The sequence below is a fragment of the Nicotiana tabacum genome, chromosome 8 (assembly GCF_000715075.1).
Source record: "Nicotiana tabacum cultivar K326 chromosome 8, ASM71507v2, whole genome shotgun sequence".
Lineage (NCBI taxonomy): Eukaryota > Viridiplantae > Streptophyta > Magnoliopsida > Solanales > Solanaceae > Nicotiana > Nicotiana tabacum.
Window position 1 is genome coordinate 102,091,171 of NC_134087.1, and position 10,922 is coordinate 102,102,092.

Genomic DNA, 10,922 nt, shown 5'->3' on the forward strand with positions numbered 1-10,922 from the left:
AAACAGAGCGCTAAGGCAAAGCCCAACCAACGCAGGGCAAAGGCGCAACATAGGAGGGGAAAAAGAGCTGAATAGAGTCACCTAATTTAGAAATCATCGCCCCATCAATCGCCAAAGTGCCAGACAAAACGAGCAACATTGCAAACCTACTCTCATCCACCGATCCATTGGATCGGGGCAAGGAAAGTAACATTTTGACTCACCTTCTGTTCTTTGCTCAAGCGGGAACACAAGCGCTGCGCGGGCGAGCAAGCAAAGAAACATCTCAGTCATATAATGTAAAACTATTACAAGACAACCAAAATATCACCCACTGATGACATCTCCAGACCGGAAAGCAGGAATTATACAAGGAAACTCCAATGTGTGCACAAAACAAACATAAGCGAAACGGCAACATTTCGTACTCCTCGACATTACACTCTCTGATGCAAACAATATCAAGCGAACTGGGACTCCCCCAAAGGATACCTGATTCTGCAAAAACTGGGACTAACGATGGGTTGACATTTCAATAAGTTCGAAATAACACCCTAAAGGTCAAGGGCCTTTGCCACGGAGAAGAGTTCGACCACGATCGAACGACGACGGGTTAACATTTCGATAAATTTGAAATAACACCATAAAGGCCAAGGGCCTTCGCCACAGAAAAGAGTTTGACCTCGATCGAACGACGACGGGTTAACATTTTGATAAGTTCGAAATAACACCCTAAAGACCAAGGGCCTTCGCCACAGAAAAGAGTTCGACCTCCATCGAACAACGACTGGTTAACATTTCAATAAGTTCGAAATAACACCCTAAAGGCCAAACGCCTTCAGCATAGAAAAGAGTTCGACCGCGATCGAACGACGACGGGTTAACATTTCGAAAAGTTCGAAATAACACCCTAAAGGCCAAGCGCTTTCGCTACAAAAAAGAGTTCGACCTCTATCGAACGACGACGGGTTAAAATTTTGATAAGTTCGAAATAACACCCTAAAGGCCAAGGGCCTTCGCTACAGAGAGGAGTTCGACTTCGACCGAGTGATGATGGGTTAACATTTCGATAAGTTCGAAATAACACCCAAAAGGCCGGGGGCCTTCGCCACAGAGAAGAGTTAGAACTTGATCGAACGACGACGGGTTAACATTTCGATAAGTTCGAAATAATACCCTAAAGGCCAAGGGACTTCTCCACAGAAAAGAGTTTGACCTTGATCGAATGATGACAAGTTAACATTTCATAAGTTTGAAATAACACCCTAAAGGCCAAGGGCCTTCGCCACAGAGAAGAGTTCGACCTCGATCGAACGATGACGGGGTAACACTTTGATAAGTTCGAAATAACACCGTAAAGGCTAAGGTCCTTCACCAAAGAGAAGAGTTCGACCTCGTTCGAACGACGACGGGTTAACATTTTGATAAGTTCGAAATAACACCGTAAAGGCCAAGGGCCTTCACCATAGAAAAGAGTTCGACCTCGATCAAACGACGACGGGTTAACATTTCGAAAAGTTAGAAATAACACCCTAAAGGCCAAGGGCCTTCGCCACAGAAAAGAGTTCGACCTCTATCGAACGACGACGACTTAACATTTCGATAAGTGCAATATAACACCCAAAAAGCCAAGGGCCTTCTCCACAGAAGAGAGTTTGACCTCGATCAAACGACGACGGGTTAAAATTTCGATAAGTTTGAAATAACACCCTAAAGTCCAAGGGCCTTCACCACAGAAAAGAGTTCGACCTCGATCGAACGACGACGGGTTAACATTTCGATAAGTTCGAAATAACGCCCTAAAAGCCAAGGGCCTTTGCCATAGAAAAGAGTTTGACCTCGATCGAACAACGACAGGTTAACATTTCGATAAGTTCAAAAGAACACCCTAAAGGCTAAGGGCCTTCACCACAGAAAAGAGTTCGACTTCGATCAAACGACGATGGGTTAACATTTCGATAAGTTCGAAATAACACCCTAAAGGCCAAGGGCCTTTGCCATAGAGAAAAGTTCGACTTCGATCGAACGAGGACGGGTTGACATTTTGATAAGTTAGAAATAACACCCTAAAGGCTAATGGCCTTCGCCACAGAAAAGAGTTCGACCTCGATCGAACGACTACGGGTTAAAATTTTGATAAGAACAAAGTAACACCCTAAAGGCTAAGGACCTTCGCCACAGAAAAGAGTTCGACCTCGATCGAACAACGATGGATTAACATTTCGATAAGTTCAAAATAACACCCTAAATGCCAAGGGTATTCGCCACAAAGAAGAGTTTGACCTCGATCGAATGACGACTAGTTAAAATTTTGATAAGTTCGAAATAACACCCTAAAGGCCAAGGGCCTTCACCACTGAGAAGAGTTCAACCTCGATCAAACGACGATGGGTTAATATTTAGATAAGTTTGAAATAACACCCTAAAGGCCAAGGGACTTCGCCACAGAGAAGAGTTCAACCTCGATCGAACGATGAGGGGTTAACATTTTGATAAGTTTGAAATAACACCCTAAAGGCCAAGGGCCTTCGCCAAACAGAAGAATTCGAACTTGATCGAACGACGACAGGTTAACATTTGGACGAGTTTGAAATAACACCCTTTAAGGCCAATGGCCTTTCCCAAAAGGAACAGTTTGACCTTGATCAAACGACGACGGGTTAGCATTTCTACGAGTTCAAAATAACACCCTTTAAGGTCAAGGGCCTTCGCCAAAAAGAAGAATCCGACCTCAATCGGATAACGATGGGTTGATATTTCGACAAAAGCGCAAAATCACCCTCGAGGCCATGAGCCATTGGCAAAGAGAAAATTTTAAATATTTTTAAGGCCAAGGGCTGTCAGAAAATATAAAGGGAAAGAAAGACCGGGATTTTACATACGGGAATCTACCTTGTACCAAAGTCACGAAAAGCAAAAACAAGGAAAAGGTACAAGACGAATTATAATGAAAAATTCTTCTTTATACAAAGTCACTGCGTAAACAGTCGCAGATTACATACAACTTGAATCAATAGTTTAAAAAAAGAAGAAGAGAGAAACAAAAAAAAGAAGAGAAAACAGACAAAGACAACTATCTTTTCACTCGGCGTCATCATCACCACCCTCTACACCGCCATCTACAAAAACTTCTCCCTCGGCATCCGTGCCCTCACCAGCTTCTGGCATCGTTGAGTCATACCCACAATTGACATGAGCCTCTCGCGCATTCACTCGCGCTCCTTCTTATGCGGCCGCGGTAACATTGCTCGTCTCCCACAAACTCTTGTATATATCCTGCTAGGCTTCATCATGAACCCAAAGCTCGTGCAAGTGGCGGGGGACGGTGGTGGATGAAGACTCGATTTGAGCCAATAGTTGCTCCTTTTCAGCCTCCAGAGCGGTGACTCGATGCCCCAAGATCGACGCTTCTCGATCGATCTCACCAATGCGTTCATCAAGCCTCGCCTCCCTTAGCATGGCCGTCGCCCTTTCCGATTCCTGCTCGGATTGGAGGACGCGGTTAGTATTCTCCAGGGCCGCCGCCCTTGCCTTAGCCGAGGACCAGGCACTCTCGATGCTCTCCAACCCGGCAACCTTTCTCTCCAACTCGGCCAATTTTCCCATCCACTCCGCACTCATTGCCTCGACCTTGATAAGATTCTGATCCATTTGGGCCTGCATCGACCTCAGTCTCCCCTGCAGATAGTCACACTCTGCTGCTACCACCTTGCCTACCTCAAGCTCTTCGTGCTTCGCGTGAAGTTGCTCCTCGAGCAAACTATTTCTGCGAACGGCCTCCATCAACTGCTGGTCTCTCTTCTCCAACTCTTCGAGCACCAGGATTCTCCCCCAGCCGCTCGTTCATCTCACAGCACTTATTGTAGCGCCGATATTTCTCCAATGCCTTCAAGAAAATCTTAGTCCGAATTTCAGCCCTATGAGCACTCTCAATTTCCAACATGTACCTGAAAAACAAAAAGACGAGTTAAGATCATATCATCCAGAAAATAAAAGAAACATGAAAGAAAGGCGAAACGTACCCTCAGGCCCATAGCGGCCACTTCATTCATCAAGTTACTATCAGGAACATTCTGGAGAGCCTCGTTCTCGGCAGTGGAGCACAAAATGTCGAGCTGCGGCACCAGATCCTCCGTGTCCCCCAGGAGATTAACATCCGAAGAAATCTCAAGAATACGGGTCGGGCCTCACGCATGAACCACCGAGTGGGTGATACCCTCCTCAAACATCCTTACATCATCAGGATCGAGGTCCGAATCGGATCCATAGTCGTTGACCACAACACCTTTTCCTCTTTCAGCAGTTGAGGAGGAAGCACGACCAGGTATGGAGGACGAGGGTACATCCGAAACCATAACGGCAGCCTCAAAAATCTGCCCCCCCCGGTCTATTGATACCCAATTTTTCCCTATATATTTTGTAATATGAAAATACCTTCAAAATAGCATGTATATGCATATATAAGTATGTCCAAGTGTTTTATTATTTTTCCTTAATTTTTAAAGGTTTTAAACCAATTTATTTCTCTATGTTTTATCCATAAAACCCAATAATTATTTCCAAAATTATTATTTTTGGTAATTCGTTTATTGTACTTTTACATTTATGCTAAAATATAGCTAAGATAATTTTTGCATATTTTTATAAATTTATTTAGTATTTTTTAAAGTAAAATTGCATATAATTGCAATATTGGCCTCTTTTAAGATTTAATTGCGTTTATGGTTATAAAAATTAAGTCCAGTATTTTTAAATTGATAATTATATGTTATAATCATTCTAGTACTTTCAATTTATTTCCAAAATTTAATTTGCTATTTATTATAAAATAAATGGGGAAAATGGCTATTTAAAATCTAGCCAGATTTCATTTCAATTTAAGCCTAATTTGAACCCTAATTTGAACCCAATTTTCCCCGACCCAATTTCAAATTAAACCGACCCAGACCCAGATCCCGACCTAACACTTTAAATCCCAGCCGTTGATGATTTAGGTCAATGGCCACCGGCTTCCTTTACTATTTTTAACTCAAACCAACCCCTTAACCTAATTCACTTCCCACCTACTGTCGCCCTTGAAACCCCCTCCTCTCTCAACTCTCTCTGAAACTCTCATGAACCCTAGCCTCCACCCTCTCACCCACCCTAATACCTACCTAATCCATGGCCTTCCGTGGTCATTGAGGCATATACCAGCCTTCCATGGCTTCTATGTATTTGTTCTTATAGTTTTAAGGCCAGACCTTCAAGGAGTCTGGTCCAGTCCTTGTTCGATTTCAGTTCATGTCTCTTCTCCGGTCATCCTTGACCTTTCTCCGGTCAGCCATGGCCGCTCGAGTCAGATCCTTGACTCTCCTGGTTAGATCGGTAAATTTCAGGACCTTTCTCACCTTTTCTGGGTTTTCTGAAACCCTAATCTCTAAGATCTTTTTGATTTCTTTCATATCTACCTTAGATCTGTGCTTACCTTGAACTTTTAAGCATTTTCTTGAAGTTTCTTTAACTTTGCTCTCAAAACGACTCTTTATCTTTTACGATTAGGGTTCTTCTTTTAAGTTATTTCAAAATCTATTCTCTGATTTTAAAGTGTTTCTGATATTGCTATGTTTTGCTCATGTTGTTCTTCTATCTGAGTTAGCATGTTTAAAAAACCCTAATTTCTTTTAGCTGTTTGTTAGATGAGTGCTTGTTTGGTTAAGTTTTTGTTCGATTTATTTGTTTATCATCTTTTAAGCTCGACTATTGTTGAAAAAAAAAACCTATGTCTTGGGTCTGAAACTGTTCGTTTGAATACCTGACTCGATTTGAAGTTCCTTGTTTCAGAATCTCTTTTTCTTTATGTGATTCCTCTGATTCTGGGTTTTATTATCTTTAAAACTCGACTATGCTTGAAACCCTAACTTTTCAAAAGGTTTTCTCTTCTGCTACTATGAGACCTTGCATGTTTCTGATACTTTGTTTTCTCCATTGTTGACTCAATGTGACTTGACCTACTTGATTACTATGCTTCGAATGTTTGCTTTACTACTGAACCTTATGCTTATTTCTGTATGCTGTTTCTTTTGCCAATGTGTTTGGCCTCGCATGTCTGGTGTCTCTACTCACTCTGTTTAAATGCTAAAGTGCAGAAGCATGTTACTTCCTTGATTGATCTTGATCTTGTGACTGACTTTAGAACTTTTCTTTTACGAACTCAAATTTCACTCACCTATTTAAAGTTAATTGATTCTTTTACTTTATTATGATATTTTGCCTTACTGAATCCTTTCCCAAAATAAGCATATTTCTGTACTTAGACCTGATTACTTACTTAATGTTTTTACTACCCCTTTTATGACAATAAACAGTCTGCCTACAAATTGATTCGTCTTTCCTTATTTTTTGAATCTGTTACCCCCGTTAAACAAGTGATCTCTTGATTAAAGGGGAATCACTTGGTTAGCTGATTCTGACTGTTATTGTTTCCATATTTGTATTGAAACTTTAATTATTTTCTTATTTCTCACATGTTTTCAAAACTATAAATACGCTGCACCCTTCTTCTTTTAAAGACACGAACACTTGAGTTCAGAATACACACTTCACTCAAAACTCTCTTTTCTCTGTTACTACTTGTGTTGCTGCCTTACCTAGCCAGCTGAAAGCCAAGGCTAGGCTGTGGGGAAATTTGCTTACTTTCTTTCTGCATTTGCTTCTTTACTGGTATGTTTTAATTAATCTTCAGCATCAATAACAACATGTTTCTTTACTATTTCTTGCACTCTTGCCTGTTTCCTGCTTGTGTTTAATCAAGTTCCATGATTAAACATGTTGTAATCTGCCCCTTTCCCTTCTGAATTAATGTTTTTCCTTATGTATGAATTCTGTCAGTCACTTATTATGACTTATGAATCCCAAACCCCCATATCCCCTATGTGTTTTTATTCTTTGGTTGGTTTGAGGGCATGTCAGTATTAGACATTGCTGTGCATGACCCAAACTTGACCCTCCCTAGGGTCATATCCTTCATATCCCCTCTATGTGTTGTATTCTCTGGCTGGTTTATGGGCATGCTGGTATCATCTATTGTTGTGCATGTCCAAAACCTGACCCCCTCCTAGGGTCATATGCTCCCACTAATGAACTCCCAAACCCCTGACCCCTTTGTATCAAAATGCTGATTCTATAGTGTTAACTTTATTACTACTGTTTTCAAATTACCCTTACCCCCTTACTATTCTCAACCCAGTTTTAAACAACTCTCTGCTCCTGCACTTCCACTATACTCTTAGACTTGGGTTCTACCCTTCTTGTGTGAGCCTTGCCTTGGGACCCATGAGCTCCCTCTGAACTGGGACACATAAGGACTGGCCCTTCCACACTGCACTCATTCTTGTCTGGTTATGCAAACTTGGGTTTAAGCACTGCCCGGGGTCCCTTGAGACCCTTAGGAAACTTTGACATACCCAGGTCTGAGAAAGGCTTTGAAACAAATGGCTTTTGAGGTGGTTTATTCCATAACTTAGAGAGGAAGTCATGAATTAGGCTTCCTCTGGTTGTAACTTTTTTTTTTCTTTTTACACTTTTCTGATGTAATTCGTTATTCAATTTGTAATAATTTGTAATAAACGTTGGGGTTTGGCTAGTGAAAAGGGCTGGGTAATTGTGCATGCTTAAGGGTAGATATCATGCCTATAGGACCTAAAATTATGTATATTTAACTCTGCAATTTAGATATCATGCCTATAAGATCTGTTTTCACTAAAATTCTGCATGTTCTACATCTAGAAAATATGCCTATAGGACCTAGAGTCTGCATGTTTAACTCTGCATTTAGAGAATATGCCTATAGGACCTAAAGTTTGCATGTTTAACTCTGCATTTAGAGAACCTGTCTATAGGACTCGTTTAAATTCTGCATGCTTAACTCTGCATTTAGAAAACCTGTCTAGAGGACTTGTCCTATATTCTGCATTACCACACTTAGACACCATGTTCTTAGGATCTAACTGGTTATCATCTGGCATCATATCCAGTAGTTTAAATCAATACCCTTTTATAGAAATCATGCCTATAGGGAATTGCGAGTAAATTCTGCCTGCTTCATTACACGTTCAACTAGATATCATGTTTATAGGAATTAAATCAACAATAATAGATATCATGCCTACATGATCTGAAACCAGTCTAGTTTAAAATCAGCCTAATTCATATTGTCCTAAACTAGTTTTTAAACAACTCTCTCACCTTCTGTTAATATGGTTTAGAAAGCATGCCTGTAGGATCTCAAATCGTTTGTTTTAAAATGGTTACTGCTTTTCCACATTCTGAATGAGTAATAGATGTCATGTTTATAGGATATCACCCAAACACTTAGGCAAGCCTTAGGTGTTAACAACAATAAAACTGAATCCGCCTTTGTTAATCGGTAATTGCTATAACCAGCAGGCAGGCCTGATTCAGACTTCTTATCTGAGTTATGTAATAAACTAGTATGCTTCAATAATTAAAACTCCCCTCGCCTTTATTATTTTTTAATTTAGACCCTAAAAGTATGTTTAAGTCATGCTATTTATATGTTTTGCTTGAGGAGGTATACATGAGCCTTTTATTTGTTTACATGCTTCCCCTAATGTGCAGTACTATGTGTTTTTGTATGTCGCCTTAGATTTTTCACCATTTTGAAACCTAAAGTCAGCCTAATATCCCACCCCTTTAGGAATAGTAGTCCTAAGTTCCTCCGAGACTGATAGGAATGGGACGAGTAATAGCATGCAATAGTGGTCGAAACCAATTCGCGTTTTAATACCTTAACGGGGTGGGGAGGGTAGATATGCATATGATGTCCGGTGCACTAATACCACGTGTATCCCCTCTTTTGAGGAGTGTCATACCGGGTATTGCATTGATGTGATCCATATTACAAACAAACCTAGGACACCCCTTTTACATTTATAAGCTTGCTTAGATTGTAATTCTTTTCAAATTCCTCTTTTTCACTAATTGTTTTCAAACACTTGTGTATGTGAACCTAAATCCCCTACTATTTGATCCCTACTTGTCTATTTGCTAATTGTACAAATTCAGAAAAACTGTCTGGCCGGGTACCACACTAGTGGATCCTGAGGAGTGCCTAACACCTTCCCCTTAGGATAATTTCAAGCCCTTACCCTATCTCTAGTTATCAAACGTAGTTGTAGATGAACCCTATAGGTGCCCTAACGCACCTTAAAAATCGTTAGGTGGCGACTCTTTAAAAATGCAAACCCCGTTCCCAAAAGGAATGAGTTGTCCCATACCTAAATGTCATGAGCCCGATTCCCGATGGAAGGGAAAAGAGGGGGCACGACAGCATGGTGACTCTGCTGGGGATATTTAGGCTTTTACCACTTCAGATTTTTCTTGTGAATTTGTACCCTCCCTTATGTGCAATTACTTGTTTAAATTCCTTTAATCGTTTAATTTCTTTTCAAAGCAAAACTGACTTATCTTTTTCGTTTCTTTCCTTTATTACTGCTTTAAATTATAAAACTGCTGTATTTATTGCTTTCTTAACGTGCAAATATGTGCCAACATGCTTTTAATTATTGCATAGTCATGCTCAACATCATACTCCACTCGTGCCAAACAAATACCATAGCAACTCTTATAATGAGTGGTTGCGCTTTTCCTATATTATCACCCCCTAAATTCGGAAAGACATATTTGCGGTAAAATTAGTCGATCAGCGGTGCAATAGACAGTTCTGTGACTTCCCTCTTGAGTTGTCCGCTCAAGGGTACCAGTCTAAAACCCCATAGAAACCTTACTCTGTTCAAATTGTGCATGCATCTTGGTCAAACCTACCCGGGTCAGTTATGTTATCCACATAATGATCCTTTAAGATAGCCTTGTCCAAAGTCCACTGGGTTTCCTTAAACCCAAACGGACATCATCACATTCTGTGCATTTATTTGAAGAACTAAATGCTTCATGCTAATTATTGGTATTAAATAGTCGAGTCTGGTGGGGGTAAGGGACTAACCTTATTTGTCTTGAAGAAATATGAAGAACGAGGTCCCCAGCTTTGGTATGGTTAGCACACCCTCACTCTTACTAGACTAGCGGATAAATATTCCGTCAAATGACCAAATCAATGAATGGAAAGAGAGGGCCTCCAAATCCAGCGAAAAACTGGAATATCTGGAATACAGCCTGCTGGAATTGGAAAGAAAAGTGAGGAAGAGAGTCACCGACTGCCAAAATGCTGAAGGGAACGAAGGAGAACACCTGACAAAGGCATTTTTACTGGTGAACCTACGTGAGCTGGAGGATTTGATCAACGAGAGCATTCAACTTGAGGAAGGTCCTTCTGGGACCAAATAGATAGGAGTTTATCTTTTCGCTTTATAAAATGTAATAAGGCCAAGGGCCATTAGTGACTTCTTATTTCCTGTCAATTTGGGATTAGTCTATCTTTATCAATAAAATGAGTCATTTAGCATCCTAAGTTCTCCAAATCAATTTGTCGCTAGGCCTACCTCGGGCACAACGAGGTCCCCAAATTAGGACACGATTTACATTCTCGCACTATGTGTTTAAATATTGCAATACTTCCTATAATCCTCACTAACTTGGTTACCTTTTTGTTTTATTATTCCCCTCCCCAAAGGTTAGTTCGTACACTCTGGCAACATCATCCTATTCCACGAGATCTAGGGGCCCTCTACCCACTCCTCCTCTTAGTCTTGTCAAAAACAAGAACAAAGGGAAGATGGAAGATTTGAACTACGTCAGAAAGGAGAATTCAACTAAATGGGTATAGGCCACTCATGGTCATGGTACTCAGGTTCCTAAGGAAAATGCATCCCAACTTGAACAAAAACTGCTGAAATTCCAAGAAGAGCTTGATCAGGTTCGGAGCTTGGAAAATCTGTCATTTTCCCTTACCACTCCAGATATCAATTTCCCAAATGCTCAGAACC